The 15445-nt window shown below is 39.4% G+C and overlaps 1 protein-coding gene and 1 pseudogene across 8 annotated transcripts in view; one reads left to right on the top strand and one right to left on the bottom strand.

Moving 5' to 3' along the window:
* LOC119527397 (coiled-coil domain-containing protein 17-like) overlaps nucleotides 1-15445 on the top strand; it is an 87220-nt gene that overhangs the window by 22425 nt on the left and 49350 nt on the right. The gene's annotated exons all lie outside the window — the stretch shown is intronic.
* Nucleotides 973-4811, bottom strand: LOC119514095 (annotated as a pseudogene).

Genomic DNA, 15445 nt, shown 5'->3' on the forward strand with positions numbered 1-15445 from the left:
AAAAAGTATTTACATACACACTGACACTAATTCCTTAAAATAAAGAGACAGCTGTGAGGTGAGAAGCACAGGTTGAAAGTGCATTATAATTCCCCAAATCTGAAGAGATTTCACAAATGGAGGAGACAAACTTAGAATAGTAGAAAATGTTGCTCAGCTACAAAATAGATCACTATGTCAGTGAGGAACATGTCGGAACAGGCAAGTTGTTTCATCGGATTATATTCACAGAAAAAAGTGGGGGATTTCCAAGGGTGCACAAAAGGACAGCCATAGCACCAGTAAGTTTTGTAACAAAGCAAGGCATTATTTTTATGGAGCTAAAATTAAACATGGCTAGTTAAAAATCAGAAATTGCATAATTTTGAATTTTTCCCATAGTGTATTGTTTGGGTTTGCTAGAGCTGCTGTTATGCAAAATACCAGAAATGGATTGGCTTTTTTTTGTTTTTTTGTGTGTGTAACAGGAAATTTATAAAAGAAAGAAACTCATGGTCACAAAATTTTAACATTTTAATCCTAAATATTATGGGATAAATAGATACTGGACCCTATCTCCAATTCCATAAATCCTAATTTTTTGTTTTCCATTTTAAATGTTGCCCTAACCACTAAAACATTAGTGGTCTTACAATCTATGGATTATGGAAATCTAATTTCTGAAATAAATGCTACAGAAGCAACAATGGAAGAAAGCCAAACTGCCTCCATAAAGGAAAAAAAGTGGGACATTTTGAAGCCTTTATACATTCCTCTGTCCATGTGATTAACCTGTCAGTTCAGTGCATTGTATGGTCAAAGTAATGATCCCCATGTTGAACAGATATCTAACTAGTGTCCATTGATTCCAAGTTAGTGGATGACGAATCTTTCTGGATACTTTCAAAGATGGGTGCCAGCTCAGGGTTAGAACTGATCTGTGATTGGAATTCACTCATTAGTGGACTCTTCTCTGCTTCTGGAATGGTCAGCAGTGCTGCTACTGCTCTCATAGCAGATCTCTTTAGTTCATCTTGCTTTTCAAACTCCTGCTTTACTGAGTTTGCCTTAACCTTAGTTGTACATGTGGCACGTAATGGCTCAACAAGTCAGATGTGGAATAACAGTATCTAAAAGATCCCTTATTAATGATGGCTTGTTATGTGCTGCTGAATTGAACGTGACCAAGACTGCTCTTCTTATATTCAAATCTGAGTCTTCCAATGTTTTTAGGAAATCACGTATGCAGTTCTCTAATAGTGGATCAATAGGTTGTGGGTGATCAGAAATAGTAAACTTCACAGCTGTAACTGCTGAACTTCAGGCATATGATTAGCCTGATATCAGGTAACTGTTAAGCCTTGAAAGGAGAGTTTCTGGATCAGAGTGAGTTTGCCTGGTTCCTTCTGTGCACTCACAGTGCTTTAATAATAAGGCCCAGATGTTTTCAACATACGGTTTAAGGCCTAACACTGATGCAGAGCTAATAATTTCCTTCAGTGAATGAAGTAAAAGATATTGCCTCTTGGGTTGACTGGTTATTTCTTGTAAGACAAATGGCAAATATTCAGGAAGGTTGCCCACACTAATACTGCCTAATGCACAGGATGTGGCTGATTTGACTTCTTCACTAGAAGACGAGAAGGCTTCTAATATTACAGATTTTAGTTCCAGCTGTTTGCTTAAGTCAGTATGATGCCCAGCCTCTCCAAGAGAAGGTAGAGCTAAGAGACAAATGGCATATGTAGACCTTGAGTTCTTGACCTACTACACTAGTCCCTCTTTAGGATATGCTTGTGTAAGGGCAGCTATACATTTGGCAGAGGAATAATAAGACTGCTTGTGAGGAAGAGCTGTGCTCTGAGAGTAAACAGGACCTGTCAGCGTGCCCAACAAATCCATGTATACTAGATTATTTGTTCCAGTGACAACCAGAGCTTGGAAAAATTCTAGCATGGCACTAAGAGCTCCTCCCTACACCAAGGGTGATCTCACAAGTCCAATAAGTTCATTGAGAATGGATCCACTTATCTTTGAAAGGGAGGAGGGATCTACTTTTGCCAGTGTAGTAAAAAAACTGATAGCCATCTGTGAAACATGCATATCACTTTCACTGATAAGAGGTGGGAGTTCATCTAGGACTGCATCAATCATGGCAACTGTCAAGCTGTCACTATAGTTTTTAATTAGAATGTCTAGGGCAAAAAGGGTACCCAGTTTCAAAGCTCTCTGGTTTTTCCTGAGAAAGGAAGCAAGGATAGAAACCCCTTCTCCCAGGACAGGCCTCAAATCTATCTTCAAAGGTGACCCAGCAATCAGTGTCAATGGTTTCACTGTAGTTAACCAGGTAATTTCTTTCTTTAGTTTCTCCAAGAAAATCTAAAGAGTATTAGGCAATTCAGAACCCAGATTGTCTCCAAGGTTGTAAATAATTTGTCCCATACAGGAAATGGCCCTTTCTTTGAATTCCTGATCAATGTCAGCTGCTTTTAACCTCTTAATGGTACAGGTAAATAAATCTTTGTTATAAGGAGTTGCATCAGATGAGGAAGGCTGAGCTAAAGAATGAGTTACTTTGACAAGCTGTTGTGTAACAAGAAGTACTTCAGATGTAAAATGGGTCTCCAACACAAGCCACCACTGGAGGGACCAAAGCCTGAACATGGGGATGGAGGACTTGAGGAGAATGGTTACAGAGAATTACATATAAACGTGGAAAAACATCAGTCTTCATATTTGATGAGCTTGATTTATCATTCAGCAAAAAATGATTCCAGGTACAAGAACAGGAATGTGTTGCATTAGGGCCCCGGGTAATACATTTACCAGTTCAGTTAACGTGTTAAAACAACACTGCCGGGTCTTCACACTTTTTTCTTTCATCTGTTTGTGCAGCACTTTAACAGTGTTGGGAACCTGACTCTGAGGCAGTGTTAAAGGTGTTTCTTCCTGTTCCATTGCATCAAGGTCACAAAGCCAATTTTGCACAGGACAAGTTTGCTTCAAAAGGGAAAGGTATGCATGGAAAATATCTGCCTTTACATTCTCTTCACACTCTTGAAATCTGGGTATCAGTGCAGAAGAGACAGTCTTGTAGAATTCTGGAAGCGTTTCATGTCTTGTGCTTGCTACAGCATCCAAACACTTAGCAGCTGCACATCTCACTTTCCAACTCATGTAGTCACCATTAATGTTGTGTTCATAATCGCTCCCTTGATCATCATCACCCCATCAGCATCCATAGCATTTTCATCTTCATCATATAATTATGATTCGGAACATAGGTAAGATATTTAAGACAAATATTTATAATAGAAACATGAGGATATACTTCCTTAGGACATCTCACAAATGATTCAAAGGCTTGAATGCAGTATTCTCTTAATTCATTGTCATTTATATTATACAATTTTACCACCAAAGGAATTTCAAGATATTCATCTGTTCTGTGACCAGGTTGCCTACTAATAGCAGCAATACTTCATGTAGGTTCTTGTTGACATGGAATCTGTATTAGTTAGGGTTCTCTAGGGAAACAGAATCAACAAGAGACATCTCTAAATATATGAAAGTGTCTCATGCATCTGTGGGGATGCACGAGTCCAAATTCCATAGAGTAGGCAGCAAACTGGAAACTCCATTGACGATGTTCAGTGAACTCCTTAGGCAGCAAACTGCCAACTTTGATGAATGTGTTTGATGAACTCCGTAGGAAACGCTTCGCTGGTTAGCCAAAGGAGAAGTGAAGGTCCTCTATCTGTCTCGCTTAAAAGTCTTCAACTGATTGGATTAAATCCAGCTGATTGCATTCTCTCATTACAGAAGACTTTCCCTTCGTTGATGTAATCAGTCACAGCTGCAGCCAATTGACTGATGATTTAATAAACCAGCCACAAATGTCCTTGCAGTTAACCATTAGGCAAGTGCTTGCCTGACCAGACACCTGGGCAACATTGTCACCTGACCAAGTTGGCAGATGAACCTAACCATCACAGAATCATTTTTGGATAGCTCTGACAACAGAGGTTTAATGAGATCTACAAAACCTATATTTCCACAGCTCATAACCAGGTGGCCAAGAGGGATAATGGTTCTGTTCCTCAACTGCAAGTCTAAGGCTGGTCAACTGGGGGAGTAGACAGATCAGCATTGAAGAATGGAAATTTAACAAGAAGTCCTCCTTGCCAGTGGAAGCAGGAGGAAGTTCTCCAATTACTGTTTTTAGGCCAATACTTGAAGTATCTTGAAGTTGTTCATTATCAGAAAGCACGTTAGTGCAGAGGGTATCTACAATTGTCTCTACTTGGTATTCTTTCACTTTACTCACTAGAGGGCCAAGACATTCGACAGCTAAATTTTGTACCTTTCCGTTTTTATTTTCCGGTAACTTCAAAATCATTTTTACTACTTTCCTTTCACTGTCATCATCCAACTTGATGGAATCTTTCTTCAGTTCTGTCATCAAGTCATTTGTAGCTGTAACTCCTTGTTTCCAACAGAAATCTAGGTGATATGAGCCAACTGCATCACCTGGTGAACCAATTATCTTTCAAAGATCTTGCAAACACATCACTGTCATCTCACTTTTTCTTCTTTATTCCTTAGAGGGCTGTGAATTAACTTGGAACAGTCTTAATATTGTTCGTGTATATAAAAGTAATGTTTGATCATTCTTCTTCCCAATTTCCTCAATGAGGTCTTTTTCTCCTTCCTTTTTCAGTGGTGAGCTTTAATCATCACTGATAATAAGTGTTACCGGTATACCTGAAGTCCTTGTCACTGGATGTCATTTTCTCCAGCAAATTGGAAAATTGGTATGAGGTACTCGCCATGTTGATGGCTTCGATCCCGCCCGCCGCTCTGGATGTTCAGGCTCCTCCTTTCGCTCGTGGCAGTTCCCACTCCCAGGGCTCCTGCTCCCAGGGCCACAGCGCAACGCGGACACAGACTAGGGAGGCGCTTCGGCAAACTACCCCTTCCCCGGCGAAGCAAGGACCTGTCCCTGGGGAAGCAGAGGTTACGGTGCCGACCAAATGACGGTGCCGAGAAAATAACGTTGCTGCTGGTGGAAAGACGAGCCCATGAGAGTTGGGGAAATATAGCAAGGCCTCTCCAGGTATCCAGACACTTCCACTGAGGCCTGCCTGGCTCTCACTCTCTCTTGGAATTCGCTCCCTAAAGCAAGAGGCAAAAACCTGCCTCCTTTCCTCCGGTGCGGGGGTGACAGACACGGGGATTGGCTTTTATAAAGGGGATTTATTAAGTTACAAATTTATAGTTCTAGGGCCATAGAAGTGTCCAAAATAAGGTATCGTCAAGGGGATACTTCACTGAAGAAAGGCTGATGGCATCCAGAAAACCTCTGTTAGCTAGGAAGGCATGTGACTGACATCTGCTGGTCCTTTCCTCCCGGGTTCTAGTTTCAAAATGGCTTTTTCCAGAATGTCTCTGTGCTTCTGTCTCTCTTAGTTTCTCTCAGCTCCTGTGTATCCTGTGCTTGTTGACCCAGGGGGTCTTTCTCTAAGCGTCCAGGGGTCCTCTCTTAGCTTCTCCAGGGCAAGCTCTGGCCTTCATCTCTTAGCATTTCCAGACATCTATCTGTCTGCATCTCCTAGCGTCTCCAAGCATCTCAGTCTGTCATCTCTTCACTTTTCCCTGAAGGCAAACTCAAGATGACATATTTTAGCTTATTTCCAAAATATGTCTCTCCTCTTCTTTGAGCTCCTTATCTCCCGTGAGCTCTCTTAAAGGGCTCCAGTGATCTAATTAAGAACCACCCATAATGGGTGGGATCACATCTCTATGGAAAAAATTTAATCAGAGGTCTCACCCACAGCTGGAAAAGATTATGGCTCTTCTGGGGTCGATAACAGTTTTAGACTTGCACAGATATATAAAAAAGATTTATATGCAAAACTTCAGTGACGTTACAGAGAAAGATAAACCACTTTTGAATTATTGTATATAGTAAGTATAGCTAGATAGTATAAAATTTTATTTCAGGATTGAAGATGTTCTTATAGTTATGCTTTTGACAATTAAAATGGCATATCAACTTCTGAGAGGGAGAAATCATTACAAATAAAATGAAGTTTTGTTGTTTATAAATTTAGGGCATTACATCCTGGATTGCATTAAGAGAACATTTGTCATATACCTTTTCTGTAGATTTTTTTTGTTTTTAATAGTGCAATTTAATTTACTTTGCTAAGAACATTTTTTACAAGTAGAACTCATAAATATTCCCAGTAAGTTAATCTAGTAAGTACATGATAGGAATGAGTAAACTTGCAGAGAAATGACAACGAGCAGAAGATTCACACTGAAAAAATATGAATGTAGATTTATACTATCCATAAGTTTTCGACAAAAGTAAATGAATGTTTCTTTACGTCGTGAATTACATTCAAGAAAATGTAAAACTGCAACATATGATTAATACATTCGTTTTGTTTGAAGATGTAATGTTGAGCTCTCAGAAGTAAATTGGATGTTTTCTTACTCTCCAACGTGGAATCGTGTAAAGTGTACAATTGGAGCAAATTCTTAGTGCAGCTAGGACACATTTAGGTACAGGTCAATGAAAGTCTTTATCAAGCTTCACAGTAGATTTATGTTTCCCAACATGCTTTGTCATAAAACCTTGCTTTGAGTTTGTCAACTATATTTCATAAGGCTCTATACATTACCCAAAGTCTCTTTGCTTTTACCATATTTGCTCTGAGAAGGTATTCTTTGATACTAATTAGGGGACCAAGAAATGAGGTCATTAAATAAAAATTGTCATCACTTCTGGCAACTCAACTGAGGCAGAACACCAGTATGAAGGGTGAACCAGGGAAGTAGGAAAGAATAACCAGTATGATGCTTTGACTACAGGCTCCATCTTAGATCGGTTTTAGGAAGATGTACATATGGAGGAGGAAAGTAGGAAAGTTGACTTCTTTCATGCTTTCTATGCCCACCTACTTGGCACAAGTTTGAGAACCTTTTGCAAAAAAGAACCTCTTGTGTCTTCTTTGCTTTCTTTGCCTCAGATAGCTGTGAGTGTGGTAGGCCGTTGCAGCCTCATGGCTCAGTAGTACATGTTTTGAATAATTTTCCCCTATGATTGAGTTGGATTTTTGAGTCTTGTTCTTTTGGGTAGTCTTCTCGTGTTAAGAACATGAGATTGCAGTTTAATTGAGATCACAAACCATGTGCTTGCCAGTTGCTGCAGTTTGCTAATGCTGCCGTTATGCAAAATACCAGAAATGCATTGGCTTTTATAAAGGGGGTTTATTTGGCTACAAATTTACAGTTCTACAGCCATAAAAGTATCCAAACTAAGGCATCAATGAGAGGATACCTTCACTGAAGAAAGGCTGGCAGTGTCTAGAACACCTCTGTCAGCTGGAAAGGCACATGGCTGGCATCTGCTGGTCTCAGGTTGTGTTTCAGCTCCTCTCTCAGCTCCTTTGCATCTTTAGCTTAGTTAGCATCTCCAGATGTCCTTGTGTCCACAACTCCAAGCATCTCTGATCATCACTGTCAGCTCCCAAGCATCTCTCCAAAAGTCTCTCAGCTGCTCTGAGCTCCTTCTTGTCTGTGAGCTCTCTTATAGGACTCCAGTGATTTAATTAAGACCCACTCTGAATATGCATGGTCCATATCTCCACGGAAATAGTTTAATCAAAGGTCTCGCCCACGGTTGATTGAGTCACATCTTCATGGAAACACTCAATCAAAAGATTAATGTCTGCCCTCACACTATTGCATTAAAGAACATGGCTTTTGGGGGACATAATATATCCAAACCAGTACACCAGTTATGTTTTTTTTTATGTTGTTGCTTTTTTAAGTCACAAAAGTTTCGTTTTTCAGGACTTCTTTCCTGGAAGCCAATTTCATCTAACACAGAAAAACAGATAATGAGAGGAATACAAAAAGAGAGACGAAACCAATACAGACTTAAATTGAATTGAGTAAGGTCCTCATTTAGTATACTTGCTCCTTAAGAGTTTAAGGGATTTGTTCTATATTTCTAACAACAGAAATCATATTTTATGACTGGAGAGAAGCAACCACAGTGTAATTCAGAGAGCTCTGAGGTTTGAATACTTACATTCTAAGCCTGACCCAGCTACTTATTAAATGTTTTAACTTGGATAAGTTTCTTAACAGTTGAGGCTGCCTCTGTTTTCTCTGATTGTTAATCCCTGAAATGGAGGATTACCTTGGTTTCCATAGGAGAAAAGGGAATGATTAAAATGTGAGTATGTTAGGAGTTGTATTGATCAGTGTTTTGAGAATTCTCCCTGTGCAGGACTAAATAATCCATCTGGCTTTGTATGTAATTTCATCTGTCCATAAAAAGTAATATGTCACTCATTTTTGTATTTAATAGTTTATCATTCCTCAAAACAACATGTGAGAGCACACCACATTGATTTCAGAGATAAAGAAACTGGGACTTGTCAGATTTTGAAAATGGGAAGACATATTAGTGTTCATTGGTGTTGTAGAGAAAAAGTTATTTGCTATGGGCTGAGGAATAAATGGGGGTGAGAAAATGAAAATACTAAGAATAAACTATTCTCTATAGAAGTTTTGTTAAGACAGAAGGGAAAAGAATATAGTTAGAAGGAAATACCAGGTCTGGGAAGAGGTTTTGTTTTAAGTTGGGGGAGAAGTGGTATGTTTTTTGTTAATTTAGTGGAACCAGTGTAAGGAGATGTTGAAGCCACTGGAAGGAATAATTGGTGACACTACTACACTGTGGAAGGAGTAGGAGTGGTTGACACCAGGAACACACAAGTTGTGGTACCCTCCCTGAAAAGGGGAATTAAGAGGAGATTGACATAAGGTCCTTAGCAAGGATACCCCCTCCTAGCAGGTATAACTTTAGTTATAAGTTATAAAACTTATATGTTGTGAAGTACTTAGAGTGCCCAATAACTGATAGGTTTCAAAAGGGGTAAAATATTAACAGATATCTCTGAAGGAATGGTGAGTATTCAGGTACAGGCATTCTAATATTCATGTTGCAGGGAGGGAGCGTGTTCTGGTTTACTAATGCTGCCATTATGCAAAATACCAGAAATGGATTGGCTTTTATAAAAGGAATTTATTTGAATACAAATTTAAAGTTCTAAGGCGATAAGAGTCTCCAAACTAAGAATACATCCTTCACTGAAGAACCACCGATGGCATCTGGAACACCTCTGTCCATTGGGAAGGCGTGTGGCCAGCGTCTCCTAATCCTTTACTCCCAGGTTGTGTTTCAAAATGACTTGCTCAAAAATGTCTCTGGGTTTTTGTCTTAGCTCCTCTCAACTCCTGTGCATCCTTGCTTCTTTCTCCCAGGGCATTCCTCTCTAAGCATCTGGGGGTCCTCTCTTAGCTTCTCTGGGGCAAACTCTGGACTTCATCTCTTAGCTTAGCATCTCCAAATGTCTTTCTGTCACCATCCCCAAATCATCAGCATTAGCGCCTGTATTGGTTCCTGGCTCTTAAATACTCCAGTGAACTAACCAAGACCCACCCTGAGAAACAAACAAACAGAAACAACTTAAGCTTGGCTTCTGACACCCCCAGCCCCTGGCCAGGACTGGGTCCACTGTGAAGTAAAGGCACTGCACCTCTTTATGCTGGTGGGGAGCTGGAGCCTGACAAGCATCACCTGCTGGACAGGATAGGAAAAGCACCAAGTCTAGAGGCCTCACGGGAAAGTCTGACAACCTGTTGCTCAAGGAAACTTGACACTGATTACACCTTCTTCCTGAGACCTGGGCCCGTCTGGTCTGGGAAAATCTGATTGGGGCAATCAAGGAAACCAGATGCCTAGACAACAGAAGATTTTGAGTCACCTTAGGAAAAGCGAAGACATGGCCCAGTCAAAGGAACAAATATACATCTCAACTGAGATACAGGAATTGAGACAACTGATTAAAGGTCTTCAAACCAATATGCTAAATCAATTCAAAAATCAAATCAGCAAGTTAAGGGAAGATATGACAAAAGAGATGAAGGATATGAAGAAGACATTGGGCGAACATAAGGAAGAAATTGAAAGAATGGAAAAACAGTTGGCAGAACTTAGGGGAATGAAAGGCACAATAAAGAGATTAAAAAAAAACACGATAGAGACATACAATAACAGATTTAAAGAGGCAGAAGAAAAGACCCATGAACTGGAGGCCAGGGCATCTGAAATCCTACACACCAAAGAGCAGATAGGGAAAAGAATGGAAAAATATGAGCAGCATCTTAGGGAATTGAATGACAACATGAAGCGCATAAATGTACATGTCATAGGTGCCCCAGAAAGAGAAGAGAAGAGAAAAGTGGCAGAAACAATAATGGAGAAAATTCACGGAAAATTTCTCATCTCTTATGAAAGACGTAAAATTACAGATCCAAGAAGCACAGCATGCCCCAAGCAGAATAGATCCAAATAGATCTATGCCAAGACACTTAATAATCAGATTATCAGATGTCAAAGACAGAGAATTCTGAAAGCAGCAAGAGAAAAGCCATCTGTCAAATACAAGGGAAGCTTGTTAAGACTATGTGTGGATTTCTCAGTAGAAATCAAGGAGGTGAGAAGGCACTGACATGATATATTTAAGATACTGAAGGAGAGGAACTACCAGCCAAGAATTTTATATCCGGCAAAGTTGTCCTTCAAAAATGAGGGAGAGTTTACAATATTCTCAGACAGACAAAGACTGAGAGAGTTTGTGAACAGGATACCTGTTCTACAGGAAATACTAAAGGGAGCACTATAGACAGATAGGAAAAGACAGGAGAGAGAGGGTTGAAGCACAACATTGAGTGACAGTAACAAACACTGAACAAAGACAACTGTGGGTAAAGTTGAGGGAGGAAGGTTAGGGGTAGGTAAAATGATGGGGACAGATAGAAGATAAAAACTGAGACTGTATGACTGTATGACTGTATGACTTAGTGAAACCTAGAGTGGGTCAATGATTGTGATTAAATGTACAAATATGTTTTTACATGAGGGAGGACAGATAAATGTCAACTTTGCAAGGTGTTAAAAAATGGGATGGTATTGGAGAAAAAAATACAATCAATGCAAACTGGAGTTTATAGTTAACAGTCACATTATAATATGCTTCCACTAATTTTAACAAAGGCAGTATACCAAAGCTAAATGTCTACAAGAGGGGGATTTAAGGGAAGGGTGTGGGAATTGTTGGTATTGGTGTTGGTGATATTGTCTTACTTTTTTATTGTATTTTAATTTTATTTTTTCTTTGGTTGCTTTTTAGTGGTCACCTTTTTTCTTTTTTCGTTTTACTTTTTGCCCCTCTTCCTCTTTCTTTGTGGAAGAAATGTCATTGTTCTTATGTAGATAGTATTGGTGAATGCATAACTATGCAATTTTACAGGGAACCATTGATTGTTTACTTGGGATGGAATGTATGTTGTGTGACTAAAACTGTCTAAAAAACAAACAGAGGGATACAAATGCTGGAGAAAATGTGGAGAAAGGGATGTACCTAATCACCATTGGTGGGGAAGTAGAATGGTACAACCCATCTAGAGGGCAGTGTGGTGGTACCACAGGAAGCTAAGCATGGGGTTGCAATATGGTCCTGCAGCTTGGTTATTGAGTATTTACTTGGAAGAACTAAAAGAGGGACTGAAGGGACATTTGCACAGTGGGGTTTATGGTGTCCGTATTCATGATTTGCAGTGGATGAAGGTGACCTAAGGGTGTATCAACTGATGCATGGAATGGCGATCTGTGAATGGAATTGAACTGCTACAAGAAAGAGTGAAGATGTGAGGTGAATGGAAGAGGACAGTATGTTGAGTGGAATAAACCAGAAATGAAAAAAAATATAATGCCTTACCAATATGGACTAAAGAATATGAGAATTGAGTCTGAGAACATAGGTTATCAGGGGAAGGCTTATTGTAAAGGTTCTTAGACTCTTACAGAAGTTACCTCTATCCCTGAGCTGTAATGGTTATTTCTAACCTCTGAGATGCTGAGCTGTTTGTGTATAACCTAGTTGGTCCCTGGAACTTTGGATATCTGTGTGACACCTGAGACTCAGAGCCAGAGTCTGACAGTTATGGATGTCAGCATTACCCCATACAGCAAATGTTAAAGAGTCTGAAAAAACGAAATCAGACTTCAGTTAGAGACATGAACGAAATGGACTTGGTTAGGACTAAGGTAAATCAGACTGAAGGGTAAATGATGACATTGATAGCGTTTTTGAAGCTTCTGCTTCTGTGTGGAACCAAAGGAAGAGATGTTTATTAGGTGCAAAATCTTTATTTTTTTAACATATTATATAATCTGACTTGTGTGGTCAGTTTATTCAAACAACATAATTATGTGACGCACTGATTGGAGAGTGGGGTCTGATTGGTTTGTACAGGTTAGTGTGAAGCCCCAGTACATCCCCAAACAATTCTGGCAGAAAATGGAGATGTATTTGCAAAGCCTCCTTGAGGGGCTGTGGGAAAATGTAGAAATATTAAATTTCCCCACATGGAGAATTAATGATATTCTCACAAGCATTGGGGGTTACCAAATTAGAAGGCCAAGCCCTCGGCCTTGGGGCTTTCTCTTATGAAGTTTGTTACTACAAGGGAGAGGCTAAGCCTACTTAAAATTGTGCCTAAGAGTCACCCCCAGAAAACCTCTTTTGTTGCTCAGATGTGGCCCCTCTCTCTAAGCCAACTCTGCAGGTAAACGCACTGCCCTCCCCTCTACATGGGATGTGACACCCAGGGGTGTGGAACTCCCGGGCAACATGGGGCATGACTCGTGGTTATTAGCTTGGCCCTGGCATTGAGGGATTGAGAAAACCTTTTTGGGCCAAAAGAGGGAAGTGAAATGAAACAAAATAAAGTTTCAGTGGCTGAGAGATCTCAAATTGAGTCGAGAGGTCACTCTGGAGGTTATTCTTATGCAGTATATAGATATACCTTTTTAGTTTTTAGTGTATTGGAATAGCTAGAAGGAAATACCTGAAACTGTTGAACTGCAACCCAGTATCCTTTATTCTTGAAGACGATTGTATAACTGTATAGCTTACACTGTGTGACTGTGTGATTATGAAAACTTTGAGGCTCCCACTCCCTTTAGACATTGTATGGACAGATGAACAGAAAAATGAGGACACGAAGTAAATGAATAATAGGGAGGGGTGGGGATGGGGGAGTGGGATGTTTTGGGTGTTCTTTTCCGCTTTAACTTTTATTCTTATTCTTTTTTGTGTATGGTAATGAAAATGTTAAAAATTGAATGTAGTGATGAATGCACAACTATATGGTGCTGTGAACAATTGATAGTACAGAGGATGACTATATGGTATGTGCATATATCTCAATAAAATTGAGTTTTTTAAAAATGTTAACTATCAGAAATGGGCGTTAAATATTTTCAAAAGCCTATTTGGTAACTATGGAGATAATAAGATGATTTTGTCCTCTTCGATCTATTAATGTGGTGACATTTATTTAAAAAAAAAAAAAAAAAAAGACCCACCCTGAATGGGCAGGGTCCATACCTCCATGGAAATAATTCAATCTGAGTTTCCACCCTAATCAACAGAGTAAGTCTGCCCCCACAAGATTGCATTAAAGAACATGACTTTTCGGGGGACATAATACATCCAAACAGGCACAGAGCCAGGGCACTTAGATAAAATCTGGGAAAGGGTGAGTGATGCAGACCATAGTTTATATTTCATACTGACTATTTCTAATGACTTACAATAACTTCTTTATTATAGTTTCTTTTTTAATTGTGGTAAAACATACATAATGAGATTTACCATTGTAACCATTTTAAAGTGTACAATTCATTGTCATTTAGTACATTCACAGTGTTGTGCAGCCATCATCAGTGTCTAGTTCTAGAACTTTTTCATTACTCCAAATGGAAACTCCATATCTATTAAGCAGTCACTCCCATTCCCCCTTACCACTAAATCCCACCTCCCTCCAGTGTCTGGTAACCACGAATCTGCTTTCTGTCTCTATGGATTTGCCTATGCTAGATATTTCACTTAAATGGAATCATACAATATGTGGCCTTTTGTGTTTGGTTTCTTTTACTTCGCATACTGTTTTCAAGGTTCATCCATGTTGTAGCATGTGTCAGAACTTCATTCCTTTTTATGACTGAAAAATATTCCATTGTATTGATGTACCATTCATATGTCAGTGGACACTTGAGTTGTTTCTACATTTTTACCATTGTGAATGGAGCTGCTGTGTACATTCATGTACAAGGTTTTGCCTGAACACTTGTTTTCAGTTCTTTTGGATATATACTTAGGAATGAAATTGCTGGGTGCTTTGGGTGCAGCCAATAACCTTGACCCTTCTGTGGAGTCTAATTAGTGTAAACTCAGCAATTTGATTGATTGCCTTGGTCAGCAGCTTTTTGTATGGCTGGGGAAAGGATAAAGAATGGCAACAGAGCGGGAGGAGAAGGTAAGGACGAGAATGAGGAGCTTAAAAAGGGGTAGGATTCATCGTGGGAGAGACAGAAATGAACTAGGGTTCAAAGAGAGTGAGGGGGGAATAAAAATGTGAATAAGAGAGCTAGTAGTGTAACAGTGAAGATTATATCCTTGTTATTGAGTTTTTTTTTCTATTTTTTTAAATTTTATTTTGAAATAAATTCAAAGTTACAGGAACAGTTGCAAAGTCAATACAAACCCCATACACAGCATGCCCTGACCCCCCTCCCCCTCCCCCGATACCTGATCCACTGACTTGAACTTGCTGTCACACCGCCGTTTCTTTCTTTTCCTCCCTCCCTCCGTATCATCCATCATCTATTGCTCTGTCTTCTGAACATATGAGAGCAAGCTGCACACATCCTTGAACAAACAATATAACTCATGTATGCAATTCCCATGTACAGGAACATTCTTTTATGCAATCCCATTAAGCGCAGCTAAGAAGTTCAAGAAATTCATCATTGATATAAAGCTTACATTCTATATTTCCTTTTTTTTCTTTCTTTTGTTCCAGCTGTGTCCCTTGGAGCCTCCTCTCCTCCATCCTCAGATCCCATCCAGGATCATCCTTGGCATTTAATTGTCATTATCTATTTAGACTTTTTTTTCAATTGTGGAAACATATATATAACTTAAATCTTCCCATTCCAACCCCTCCCTAGCATTCCATTAGTGGGATTAATCACATTTAGAATGTTGCAATGCTATCACCTTCCCACCATCCATTACTAGAAATTTCCCTTCACCCCAGACAGAAACCCTACACTCATTTCTTAACTCCCCATTGCCCCTTCCCCCACTTCTCGTAACCCATACTCTACTTTTCATCTCTATGGTCATATTTTCTGATACTTTCTTTATGTTTACCATGGGGCTTAAATTTAACTTCTTAAATCTGTAAGAATCTTGTTTTTCTTTGATACCAACTTAACTTCAATAGAACACGTAAACTATGTTCCTGTACT

Source organism: Choloepus didactylus, chromosome 2 (genome assembly GCF_015220235.1).
Source record: "Choloepus didactylus isolate mChoDid1 chromosome 2, mChoDid1.pri, whole genome shotgun sequence".
Lineage (NCBI taxonomy): Eukaryota > Metazoa > Chordata > Mammalia > Pilosa > Megalonychidae > Choloepus > Choloepus didactylus.